Source organism: Pleurodeles waltl, chromosome 3_1 (genome assembly GCF_031143425.1).
Source record: "Pleurodeles waltl isolate 20211129_DDA chromosome 3_1, aPleWal1.hap1.20221129, whole genome shotgun sequence".
NCBI lineage: Eukaryota > Metazoa > Chordata > Amphibia > Caudata > Salamandridae > Pleurodeles > Pleurodeles waltl.
The window spans coordinates 657,842,538-657,856,809 of record NC_090440.1 but is presented as its reverse complement, the minus strand read 5'-3'; positions in this window follow the sequence as shown (position 1 = coordinate 657,856,809).

The following is a 14,272-nucleotide window of genomic DNA, read 5'->3' as shown; positions in this document are numbered from 1 at the left end:
CCTCACAGGTATTTTTTTCCAAATATTGTTCTACATCGACAACTCTGATTTTTATAGCATGCCTACAGCAAAGAAAGGTTTGTTTCGGCCCTGCAACACCTGTGGTAAGCTAAGGCTTCACTGTGAGGAACCTCACAAGGACTGCATTTACTGTCTTCACCCAGAGCACAAGGTGAAAGACTGTAAACTTTGAAGAACTTTTCCTAAGACCTTGAGGGACAGAGAAGCCAGGCTCCTGCTTTGGCTTCAAAAAACGTAAAACCAAAGAAACCCACTCTGATGATAACAGCAACGCCTCTGTGACATCAAGGAAAAGTGAAAGATCTGTTGAGACTCTTTCTCCTAAAAGATGTAAGGCAGCCAAAAAAGTGCACTCTCTGAAGAAAAAAGCTGAGGAACTTCCTTCTACTTCAGAGAAACATGGCGAAAAAGTTTGTTCTGAACCTTCCACTCCAGCTCCCACTTCAATGAAACTTAAGAAGCCATCTAGGTCTTTGCCACCGTCGATGTCAAGAAGCTCAGTCTCACTGGCGAGGCTCGTCGATGACAAGTTTTGCATCATCTATTACCACAGCGACTTTCACAACCATCATCACCAATGATAGTAACGTCGTCACCGTTGTCATTGACAATAATAACATCAGTGAGCTTGAAGTATGGCTCTTCTTTATCAACCCAGGCAATAAAAGTATCAAAGAAGTTATCATCGTCGACGGGTAAGAAATTAAAATTTACATTGTTGACGCACACACCGTCGACAGCTCTGTCAACATTCAGAGGTTAGCCACAGGCTAAACTCAAGTTGACGAAAACCCCGTCAACACCGGCTCTGTTGACAGCTATGAGAACGACCACACCATCGACGAGCACACTGTCTACGAGCATTCCGTCGACGAACACACTGTCAACGACCACACCTTCGATGAGCACACTGTCGAAGAGCACACCGTTGACGAGCGTACCATCGACAGGACCGTTGACGACAGCTTCTTCAACGGTCCATTTCTCACCGACGACAGCAGTGGGTTTTGGAGGATCTTCCTTCTTGCCTTTGAGAATGATGGCAATCAAACATAAATCCACCCAGCAAATGTTACTACCTTCCCATACCTCATCCAGTAAGGTGTCACCAGTACCTCCACAACAACTTCTTGATGAGGATCATGAAGAATATGGAGATGATTACTGCGACAATGGTCTGTTTCCGGTGGCACGTAGTCCTTCAGACCTACGAATAAAATGCCAAGAGGAGGAGGAAGAAGAGAATGAACAAGTATATATCCAACATTCATTTTAAGAACAGCAACAATCAAGCACCCAAGAGCAACAACACGAGCCAACAGTGCAAATACCAATGTCATAAATTTCCAATTTGCATCTTATGATGCAAGATTATTATACTAGATTCCCGCCACCAGGATCAACCACTCCTCTGCAGCATCCACAAATGCCATTGTCTCCTCCTCCCAGAGACCATCCTTCAGACTCCAAGTACCTACGGTACCGATACCAACTCCATCGCCACTTCCCGAAAACGAGCCAACTTCTTCAAAAGACGACCAGGAAGAAGGTGAGATACAGGACACTGAATCACATCTCGCTGAATGGGAGGATTACCAAACGCAAACATCATCCCCCTCTACTCCACCACCGGTAGATTCTCCACCATAGGATATTGGTGGATTCCGTAGTGTGATGGAAAGGGCAGCTAAAAGGATCCAGCTCCCCATTATATCTAAACAGTCAGATTGTTTCCGTTACAACTTAAAGGAAGACACCAGGAATTCAGTTTGTGCGATCCCAGTTGTAGACTTCAACTGGGAAGAGGGCCATAAAATAATGCAGACCCCATCTTCCATTCCAGCGGTGCTTCCTAGGTTGGACAAAAAATACAAAGCATCGAAAAATTCCCCAGCCTGGTTAACTGGTCAACCTAAACCTGACTCAGTAATATCTCAGGTGGCCCAGCGCAGATCCAGAAATCCATCCTCCCTGCTTTCCACGCCCCCGGATAAGGGAGGAAGGTGCTTGGATTCTATAGGGAAAACATTTTCCACAATGGCAGCTACAGCAGTCAGGGCAGCAAACTCCTTGGCGATTTTAGGCAGATACGATCGACAAATGTGGTTGGACATCTAATTCATCGATCTTCTTCCAGAGGGTGCTGAAGCTGAAGCTCAGAAGATACTGCAGGAGGGAGAGAAGATCTCTGCTGAAATCATAAACTGTGAAATAGATGTGTCATCTACAGGTTTCTACCAGCTAGCCAGAGTGGCAGTATTAAGACGTCAGGGGTGGCTAAAGGCCACCTCCTTCCGCCCATAGGTTCAGATGAAGGTCCTGGATATGCCATATGATGGAGAACTATTATTTGGTAAGCACATCGATGATGCGCATCAGTCTATAAAGGTAGACACAGACATAGCTAGACCGCTGGGTACTCTGCAATTCAAAAGGCAGCCCTTTCGTGGGCAAGAGGAAGAGGACTGTACACTTACAGAGGCGGCCTGCACCAATATTGACAATACCAACCTTACCAGCGCCAGTTTCGTCCAACCACCAGTCAACAACAGCAACAGCCCGATTGGCAACCACCATCTGCAGCCTACAGGCATACCACAAGAGGAAAGTCTTCTTATAGAGGAAAGGACAAAGCCAGAAAACACTGACCTCGATTTAGTATTTGCATCCAACCCCTAAATTTCCAAATTCATCCACCAATGGTCCCAGAGCACCTCAGACCGATGGGTCCTCGATATTGTCACCAAAGGGCATACCCTGGAATTTCAACAATCTCCTCCGGAGGTACCACCACGAGGACACCCTCCTGCCCACTTAGAAGAGCTCCTTGTACAAATTTCCGATATGATAGACAAGGAAGCAATGGAGATCGTACCGAAGTCTCATAGGGGAACCGGCTTCTACTCTTGCTTCTTCCTCGTCTGCAAAAAGAAAGGACACTGGTGACCTATCTTAGACCTTCGATGTTTAAACAAATTCCTGAAAAAACAGTCATTTTGGATGATTACTCTACAAGATGTGTTATGATTACTCAACCAAGGGGATTTCATGACGGCGTTGGACCTCCAAGACGCCTATTTCCACATCCCGATCCACTCCAGTCACAGCAAATTCTCACACTTCAGAGTTTCAGGCACCCACTACCAATTCAGAGTGTTGCCTTTCGGCCTGAGATCGGCTCCTCAAGTTTTCACCAAGGTCTTAGCTTCAGTGGCAGCCCACTTCAGACAAATGGGAATTCAAGTGTTTCCATACTTGAATGATTGGCTAACAAAAGCACGAACAGCGTCCAGGGCAGCCAGAGACACAGCAACATGCCTCTTCCGCTTCCAAAGATTAGGCCTCTCAGTCAACGACCAAAAATCACCGCTAATGCCATCAAACAACATTACCTTTCTGGGAGCCTTTCAGGACAGGCAGAAGAGGATTTGAAGTCTAGTGCTCTGCCTCAGCAAAAGAAAGTCCACTTCTGTCCAGATTTGCAAACATTTCTGGGGATGCTCTCCTCGTGCATTCCATTAATACCAAAATGCCATCTCCACATGAGAACACTACAGCAACAACTAGACAGTCAGTGGAAGCAAATAAGAGGATCCTTCAACGATATTGTCCAAATAACCCCACCAATGAAACAAACCATGGAATGGTGGAGGAAGACCCCTCCCCCACATCTCCGAGGGTCTCTCTCTTTTTTATATCAAAGACGGGAGCATGTTCTGATGACAGGCGCGTCTCTGGAGGGATGGGGCGCGCACCTCGACAGACCTGACAGTGAGAGGGAAATGGAACACCCAGGAAACAATGCTCCACATTAACCAGTTGGACTTGAAAGCCGTGTTCCTAGCGCTCAAAGCCTTCCTCACCAGGATCAAAGGCTCATCAGTTTTACCTCAACAAGCAGGGAGGTACAAAATTGCCGGTGCTGTCTCTTCAAGCGCAGGAGATATGGAATTGGGCACTTCGTCATCACATAACTCTAAGAGCAAAACACATCCCAGTAATGTCTAACACCTTGGTGAACTCGTTAAGCAGAACCTCAACGACCTGCCACGAGTGGGAGCACAACAAGGCAACTCTCGACCATCTCTTTCTTCGCTGGGGCAAACCCAGTCTGGACCTATTTACGACAAAAGAAAACAAGACCTGCCAATACTACGCAAGCTGGCAACCGCAAAGAGGGTAGAGGGGGAATGCATTTTTGATCAAATGGTCAGGAATCTAAGCCTAGGCTTTTCCCCTGCTTTTGCTAATCCCTAGAGTTTTACAGAAAATGAAGAGGGAACCTTGCCGACTATTACTGATAGCTCCCAGACGGCCTCGCCAGTTTTGGTTCACAGAGCTCCTGCTCCTTTCGGAACAACCGCACATTCGATTGAAACCAATACCGGACTTGCTAATGATGACTCAGTGCCAGGTCTGTCATCCCAACCCGACTTCTCTTCGATTATCAGCCTGGCTCCTGAGATTTATGAATTTAACGACCTAGATATTCCACCAGACTGTCGAGAAGTGCTCGCCAATGCCAGAGCCCAGTCTACTAATAAGACATACAAACTCAATTAGAAACGATTCCGTATATGGTGTAAAGCTTTCAGTATCCACCCTCTAACATCTTCTCCAGAACAGATACTTCTGTATCTTCTTCAATTGGCAAAATCAGGTCTCTCTCACCCATCCATCAATGTTCACCTGCAGCCATTTCTCGATTCCGCCGTGCTGCTGCTTTACCATCTTTATGGTCCTCCAGAATAGTAAAGCAATTCTTAAAGGGATTATTCAGATTGTTTCCTCCAATTAAACTCCCTCCTCCTCCCTGGCACCTCAATATTGTACGTTCATAAATGATGAAACATCCTTTTGAACCTAGTCACAAAGCAGAATTGAAATATATTTCCTGGAAGACATCGCTTATTCTAGTGCTTACCTCTGCTAAGATGGTCAGTGACATTCAAGCTTTCACAATTTCTCAACCTTTTCTTCAATTTAAACCGGACATGGTTGTCCTTAGAACTAGTCCAAAATTCATTCCTAAAGTTCCCTCGAACTTTCACCTGAATAAACCAGTAATATTAAAGACTTTCTTTCCTAACCCCCAAACTCCAGCAGAAAGAGCGCTTCACTCCTTGGATATTAAAATATGTCTAAAATTCTACATACAAAGAACTGGCAGCTTTTGTAAAACTGATCAATTGTTCGCAGGCTATGATCAACTCAGAAAGGGGTACCCTGTTACCAAACAGTCTATAGCCCGGTGGATAGCTACCGCTATAATATTTTGTCGCCAGCTAGCGGGGAAACCACTTACAGCCAACGTCAAGGCTCATTCCACCAGAGCTGTTTCTACCTCCACAGCTCTCTTCGCAGGCGTTCCTCTACAACAGATTTGCAGAGCGGCAACGTGGACTAGCAGCCACACCTTTGCTCAATATTACTGCCTAGATGCCGCAGACAGAATGGACGAGGCCGCAGGACAAGCTGTTTTGCGTAATTTATTTGCATAGGGTGAGTCAATATTTCTTTACCCAACATCCTTGAATATTCATGTATTCAGATATATATTCGTGTATATATATATATATATATATATACATATATATATATATATATATATATACATATATAACATACATATAGATATTAATATCTTATGTTTACTGCTAATTATTCTGATTCAAGCATGTGAATCTATGAAAGATACCCCAATACTGCAGAAGAAAATAAGTAACATACCTGCAACTGTGGTTCTCCAGTATTGGTATCTTTCATAGATTCATATGCAACCCACCCTCCTCTCCGTAGAGGCTCACCTCATGTTTTCCTTCCTTTGTACTTCACTTGTGCTAGAAAATCTGAGAGACTGGAGCCTCTGTGCTGAGGGTTCTAAGGGGTGGTCTCGCCTGTGTTGGCGCATCAGTCCTTGATAAGTAAACTCACAAGGGGACGCTTATAGGTCAATGAACCTTTTGATTCTTATAGGGTGGTCTTACAATAGCCTCGACACAGAATCAGAAATCAACACACAATAATTATTAACCATTAGTCAAATTAACAATCAATGGAGTCAGTATTTCACACCATGACTTTTCAGTCATGAATAACCACACTCTTTAGGTATCATTTTTTTATTCCCTATTTGTTAACAATGCTAAGTCATGAATTTTAATCATCAACTCTAATCAGAACAATTCTAATAACACTTGTTAATCAGCAAGTCACAGAAGACGAGATCTAATCAAAACTTGAATCAAAAGACATTCTAAGGCATCAACAAAAGTCATGAAGAAAACCAAATTCAGTAAATCTATGACATCCATCAAGTTCAGCAAGATAGTCCGTCAAACCATTTGTCTCTATATTCTGTCAGTCGTCATGTAAGTAGCCTCAACAAACTCCAATTAGCATCAGCATGTGGGGCTTCATGCAAAACAATTTAGAACACAAATTTGGAAAAATGCAATCCAGTCATTGTCATATGTACCTATCCATGGTATGGGTCAGCAAGCAGAATCAGTCTTCATCCTCAGGTCATCAGTCGATCAGCAACACATCAGGCTCTCAAAGTGTATGAGCCCAATGACAGAATCTCGAATCTCTTCTTTCCCCAAATATCACTTCACAAAATCAGGATAAGTCTAAATAAGGTATAATCCGAATCTGGTTTTCTCTGTCACGTTGTTATATCAAAGTGTCCCAAACCATCCCACAATTTCCAATTGGTCAATTAATTGTACGTTATTACTCTACCCAATAATGTCCTTTTACCAAATCTATGAATTCTAATATTTCACAGTTCACTTGTCTTATATTGGTCAGTTTTATGATGTTCTCATCATCCGGCTCGTCGGGTATCAATTTTGTTGCATCTTCGTCTCCAGTCAGTGTCTTCATTGTTTGCGTCCTGGGAAAGAACCCTTTGCACACTTTACACACATTTAGTTACTTTATGAGAGACCTCATCTCCTGTCCTTGGTTCCCATAGGAAGCCTCTGCTAAGCATTTTTTATTAAAACAATGAGCATTTCACAGTTAGTTCACTTTGTCAGCACTTTGTATTAAACACTAAGAAATACAGCTTCTGCATGAGGCCTGGCAAAACTAGGCCAAGACACTCGCTAAGTTAAGGCCTACGATTAATAAGCAATACCATAATTCATAACCCTTAATATGACATAATACTACATGAATCTAATACATTTTCAATATTTCATATGGATTAATCATAATTTTAGTACATTTCATGAACCCTGGTGACCATTTTTCGAGGTCACAATTTCAAGCGTGCACATTATTTTTCTACGTTATTCATTTTTCTACATAAGTCATTATTCAAAATACATAAACATTCATTAAAAATTTCTAATTAAGACATCTGCGTTAGCAATCCCTCCTCTGATGACTAAATATGTCATCACACCAATTTACCACCCACAATTTCACAATTCTATCTCTTGAACATTTTGTCTCCTCCTTGAATTTCCCCTATAGATTCTTTCTCTATTTCTCTCTTCTCTCCTCTGATTATTTTTAGACCTTTTTAATTTATTTATTTTGCATAATTTACATAATCCCCATATTCCTAATAAGCAACCTATGACAATTAATATTCCCTGTATGATTTTCAATAGCACCCCATTCCAAATACTACTAAGCCAATTTCCCACTGAAGCAAACTGTTTACCAACCTTTTCCCAAACAACTGGGGCCAGATGTAGAAAGGCTTTAACGCATCGCAAACAGCGAAAAGCGCTGTTTGTGAGGTGCAAAACCCACATCGCGATGCCCATTCCCATTTTGCGAGTCGGTAACCTGGTTACAGACTCGCAAAATGGGACTGCGAGTCGCAATTAGGAAGGGGTGTTCCCCTTCCTATTTGCGAGTCGCAGTGCGATGTAGGATTGCTTTGTGACCGCGAATTCGGTCGCAAAGCAATCGCAGTTACCTCCAGTGTCACACTGGTGGTAACCCATTCGCAAAACGGAAAGGGTCCCCATGGGACCCCTTCCCCTTTGAGAATGGCCATGAAAACATGTTTTCAGAGCAGGCAGTGGTCCTATGGACCACTGCCTGCTCTGAAAAAATGAAACGGACATGTTTCATTTTTTTCATTTTGTAATGCATCTTGTTCTCCTTTAAGGAAAACAGGCTGCATTACAAAAAAGAAAACTGCTTAATTTAAAAGCAGTCACAGACATGGAGGTCTGCTGTCTCCAGCAGGCCACCATCCCTGTGAGTGCTGCGACTCGCAAGGGGGTCACAAATTGCGACCCACCTTATTAATATTAATGAGGTGGGCCTTTGCGACCCCCTTGCGACTCGCAGATGGTGTCAGGGACACCATCCTGCATCCGGCATTGGGACTCGCAAATTGCGAGTCACTCAGACTTGCAATTTGCGAGTCCCAATGCCGGATTTTCCTACATCTGGCCCCTGGTTCTTTCAACTCCTTCAAATCACTGCTTGCGTTAGTCAGATTAGCAAGTACGTCTCTTATCCCTTTACTGTGTTAGGAATGTAAGAGCAGCAATGCCTAGAGTTAATCATTTTACAGACTCTGCCATTTTTCGCTAAAAGAATGTCTGAAGCAAAACGATTTTGAAGAGTCATAGCTCTATCTGCAGCCAATTCAGTATCAATCAGGAGTATAGCCCCTGAAAAATTTGTCAGCATGTTATCCACAATAGTAGACAACTTTCGAACCTTGATAGAATTCAGGATGACTTCCACTGAAGGAGTCACCGCACCAAATATATCTCCCACTATCGTGGAAGAAGTCTCCCTCCTCTGTCTCTTATGATGTAATTTTGTCATTTTCTGAAAAGTTTTAAAATCCTCCATTTGGTGAATCTTTGGGGAAACTATCCCCAAATACCATGGCCCATACCATCCTCTTGGAAGACGGTAATAAGCATTAAGTCCACAAATATAGTAGATCCCCGGAATCGCAGGGTCCTGCCCATTCAACATAAATGTCCATTTACTCTGAAACAAAAACACATGTCTACATTCACTCGTACCCACATATAAAGTGTCAGTGCTTGATTTAGGCCTATATATACGAAGCTTCCATACGTGTAATGCATCTAAAGCTAATTTCCCTTGCTTTTTAATTGCAGTGTAAGCATAATCATTCTGATAAGTCCTCTTCTCTAATCCTTTTTCTAATCTTTCCTTAAGTGCCTTTCTCCTGTCATCAGTGTGATCTAAGAAGCTCTTCTCTAAAGGTGTAAGCAAGCATGAAAGATTATTTTTATGAGCATAAGCGGTCTCAAACGTTAGTGCAGGATCAAAGAATGCTCTAACTAATTCTATGTTATTATACTGAGTTACTCTACTCAAACACCTCATAATAGGAGCAAATGAAAACACAACATCATGATTGGAGTACAAAAATTGAGTGCACACTTGATTATACAATCTTGTTTGTAACAGACTACAACTTATCCCATATGTTCGGGGAAGACTTTGGTAAGTGACTCCTTCCTCGACTGATGAAGGAATCTGCGTACACACAAGACAATCCTTTGCATCCATTGTCTTAACATACTCAATCAAAAAGCAATAGAAAACATTAGAAGAAAGTTCTCCTTGAAGATTAGTAAAGTCATGCAAATACTTCTCGTCTAACTTAAATCTTTCTAAAGCCGTTAATGTAGTAGTCTCTAAAGCAGAAGTATGGTTGGCTCCTTTTGCATCAAGAACAAACATACCCACAATCAACACTATAAACAATATCCCACACATAATTGCCAAACCAATGCTCATATATCTACAGCGCCTAACACTCCTAATTTGCTTATCTACATCAGCCATGATTTGTAAAGAATCAGAAAGCAGAAGTAACTTTAGAAAACTGCAGCAAAAACAAAAATAGACAATTCTTCTTTCAGCAGTTCAGTTTCACTTTCAGGAGCCCTTTTTCCTTGTCAAAATCGGTTAGCAGCTTTGTCAAAATGAGTTTCAAAGTCAGATAAGGTTATCAATGTCTCTTCCAGTTACTTTCACTAGTCTCTTTCTCACAAATATTTCTCAGATTGTTTCAACAATTCAGTTCATCAATCTTCTTCAAGTCACTTCAAAATACTGACTCAGAACTTCCCTATCAAAACAAAAAGACATGAACTCGTGTTGCCATTCAATTGTAGTTACATATGCTCATTAAGGACCTGCGTATCTTCGACTTGCTATTATCTTCCTCTTCAACTTTTGATCACCATTCAACTCTCCTTCACTTAATTCTTCTTTTCTCGTAGTGCCTACTTCTTCCTCTATTGTTTGATCGACAATCACCTCTTTCCTTTTCTCCAGTTGCAAATTCGGCTCTTATCTCCTTTTCATGTACCTTTGGTTAGTATTCTCTTCAGGATTGGACTTGCACCTTTTTCCTTACAAATACCATACTGGAGTCAGTGTCATGAATCGAAAAAAGTATTAGTACAACATTATCAAAGCATTGCAACATATATGTTCAGTGAAATATACTAAAGGATGACCTTTGGTGGGCAGCAGTACATATAGCAGGAGCCAGAATGGGGCACACAGATCTGAGAATAGAGAATCCAACGGGTACAGTCAGTGTCCATAGACAGAGGGTAAGAGGCTGCCATATACAATGTCCAAAAGATAACTGAAAAGTAAAGTTGAGTTACAGTCTCATACCTGTGTGTCACTGGACGTACTGCTGTATAATGTCTGTTCTGTTGTCCACATCTTCTTCATCTGCCTCCTCTTCCTCACTGTGCACAGGCTCCACCGCTGCCAGAAGACCATCTCCAGGCTCATCCTCCTGCAGAAAAGGCACCTGACATCTCAAGGCCAGGTTGTGCAAAATACAGCATGCCACAATGATCTGGCACAACTTCTTTGGTGAGTAGTACAGGGATCCACCTGTCAGATGGAGGCACCGGAACCTGACCTTCAGGAGGCCGAAGGTTCTCTCAATAATCCTCCTTGTACGCCCATGTGCCTCTTTGTAACGTTCCTCTGCCCTTGTCCTGGGATTCCTCACTGGGGCCATGACAGGTTGGGGTAACCAGAGTCACCTGTAAATATCGAGGGACAACAGTTACACACACACACTAACCCTTAGGGACAACCCCATACCCAGACACCTACTTATAGTTGGTGGGGTCCTTGGGCTCACCTATTAGCCACACTCAGTGCCTCTGCAGTTGGTCCATCACATAAGGGATGCTGCTATTGCTCAAGATATAGGCATCATGCACAGAGCCAGGATATTTGGCATTCACATGGGAGATGTACTAGTCCGCCAAACACACCATCTGCACATTAATCGAGTGATAGCTTTTCCTATTCCTGTAAACCTGTTAATTTCTCCAGGGGTGGGAACAAATGCCACATGTGTACCATCAATGGCACCAATGATGTTGGGGATATGTCCCAGGGCATAGAAGTCAGCTTTCACTGTGGCCAAATCATCCATCTGGGGGAACACGATGTAGCTGCGCATGTGTTTCAGCAGGGCAGACAACACTCTGGACAACACTTTGGAGAACATTGGCTGAGACATTCCTGATGCCATGGCCACTGTAGTTTGAAAGGAACCACTTGCCAGGAAATGCAGCACTGACAGAACCTGCACTAGAGGGGTATTCCTGTGGGCTGGCGGATAGCTGACATCAGGTCTGGCTCCAATTGGGCACACAGTTCTTGAATTGTGACACGATTAAGTCTGTATGTGATGATGATGTGTCTGTCCTCCATTGTCGCTAGGTCCACCAGGGGTCTGTACACCGACTCTGAGGATGCCGCCATCTCATCATCTGCCTCAGCGGTTGTAGCCTATGGAGGAGAACGGTGAGCAGAAGCTCATGTTTCTACATAGAATGCACAATTGTTGCAGAATTTAGGTCACACAAGCAGTGTGTGAAGTCAAGAGTCAGTTGATGGGCCAATGTCTGCTGTGACGCAGTTAGGTGCCATGCCATGTGCCCCCCTGAAATGGCTGCCGTCTGACCTGTGAGGAGGGACAAGTGGAAATGAGGTAAGTGCGCTGGCGCTGTGCGCCGTCGCAGTAGACGGTTGATGACTGCCGCACAACTTCACATTGGTTATCATTTGGCCCTATGGGTTCCAGGAGCAATGGTGATGTACGCCGGCGGTGACGATACGCACCACCGCGGAAGTCACTGCCATTTTCTAACTATTCACTCACTTGCTACCTGACCGTCAACAGGAGAGGACCTACACTGCAAGTGCTGCCATGACCTGAGTCTGGAAGCGACAATGGCTACAGATTCTGGGGAAAGGGCCCCTGCCATCACTTCGGAGGAGTTGGAGAAACTGGTGGATGGGGTCCTACCCCAGTACACGTTACTTTACGGTCCTCCAGACAAACAGGTGAGTACACTGTGAGCATGATGTGTGGGCAATGCATGTTCAGAGTAGTGTGGATGTAAGCCACATGTTGGGGGGTGCTGATGAGTCCTGGCCTGAGTGCTGCATGAGAGGTGGTCAGTGTCTGTGTGTCAGGGCATGAGTGGGACCTGGGGGGCAATGAGTATGGCGGTCCGGACGGGTGAGTAATTTCCTTTTCTGCTGTCTTTTCCCTCTAGGTCAGCACCCACCAGAAAAAGGGTATTTGGTGGCCATCGCCAAGGAAGTCCGGACCCTGGTGGTCTATCACAGGCGGAGCACCCACTGCTGCAAGAGATGGGAGGACCTGCGCCGCTGGACCAAGAAAATGGCAGAGGCCCAACATGGAAGGGGTGCCCGTCACACCATGACCCCCCTGATGTTCCGCATCCTGGCGGTGGCCTATCCGGAGTTGGATGGGCGCTTGAGGGCATCACAGCAGCCACAAGGGGGTAAGTACAGATTCTGAATCCTGACTTTGCGCACTTTAGGAGCTAGCTGGGTGGGGGATGTGGGCTGTGGGTGCCCCTAGGCCAGGGCAATCATGGCAGGGTAGGTCCCTTGTGTGCAGGCTCTAAAAAACTCCAAACCCAATAGTGTAAGTGGGCATATACTACTTGGCAGGGTCCTGTGGATGTCAGGTGTGCAGATTCTGACGTTAGGCATTGTACTCCATGGGCTTGTGACTACCTTAGTGACTGGTTGGGCATGGCCTAGTGCATAGGGCAGCTCCCTGTGTGTTGTGTACGCCAACGTTAGTGTTGTTGCTGGCATTGACCAAGTGTATCCTCTGTCTCTCCCCCCCCTTTTTGTTTTGTCACCCTGTACTTGTGTGCATTAGCATAATCTGGCGGAGGAGCAGAGGCACCGGCGATGGAGGGAGCTGCATCCCACATGGCCCATGAGGCCGAATCCACAGAGGGTGAAGGCACCAGTGGGACGGAGGGCGAGGGGAGCACCACGACGGGGTCAGACCAGTGACAGCGACTTCTCCTCTGATGGAAGCTCCCTGGTGGTGGTGGACACTCTGTGCCCACCTCAACTACAGGTACTGCCGGCACCTGCCCACCAGCACCACCCTCCCAGCAGCCCCTCAGTGTGTTTCCCGTGCCCGCTCACCCAGGAGGGTGGGCATCTCCTTCGTCTCAGGCACCTCAGGCCCTGCCCCAGTCAGCCCTGCTGCCCTCAGTGAGGAGGCTATTGACCTCCTGAGATCCCTCACTGTTGGGCAGTCAACCATTCTGAATGCCATCCAGGGTGTTGAGAGGCATTTGTAACAAACAAATGCATACCTGGAGGGCATTCATTCTGGCATGACGGCCCAACAGAGAGCATTTCAGGCTCTGGCCTCAGCACTGATGGCAGCCATTGTCCCTGTGTCTAGCCTCCCCCTACAACTTCCTCTACCCAGTCCCAATCCCCTCAAACCCCAGCCTATCCCAAGCACACCTTCAGACCAACAATCACCCAAATCAACACACAGAAGTGGCTCAGGCAAAGACAGGCACCACACTTCATCACACAGGCACTCACACAAGCACCATCCCCATGCGGACACACCAACATCCACTGCCTCCACTGTGTCCCCCTCCTCCTCGTCGTCCACCCCCCTCCCAGTATCATCTCCACTTACACCTGCATGCACTACATCCTTATCCACTATGTCCATCACCAGCATGCCCATCACAACACACCCCTCACGAGCAGTCACCACCCCCACAACCATGCACACGTCCCCTGTGTCCTCTGTGACCCCTCCTCCCAAAGTACACAAACGCAAGCACCCACCCACCCAACAGCCATCCACCTCACAACAGCATCCAGCCCATGCACCTTTGCCCAAACTCAGCAGAAAGACACCTCCTACAACCACTCCCAC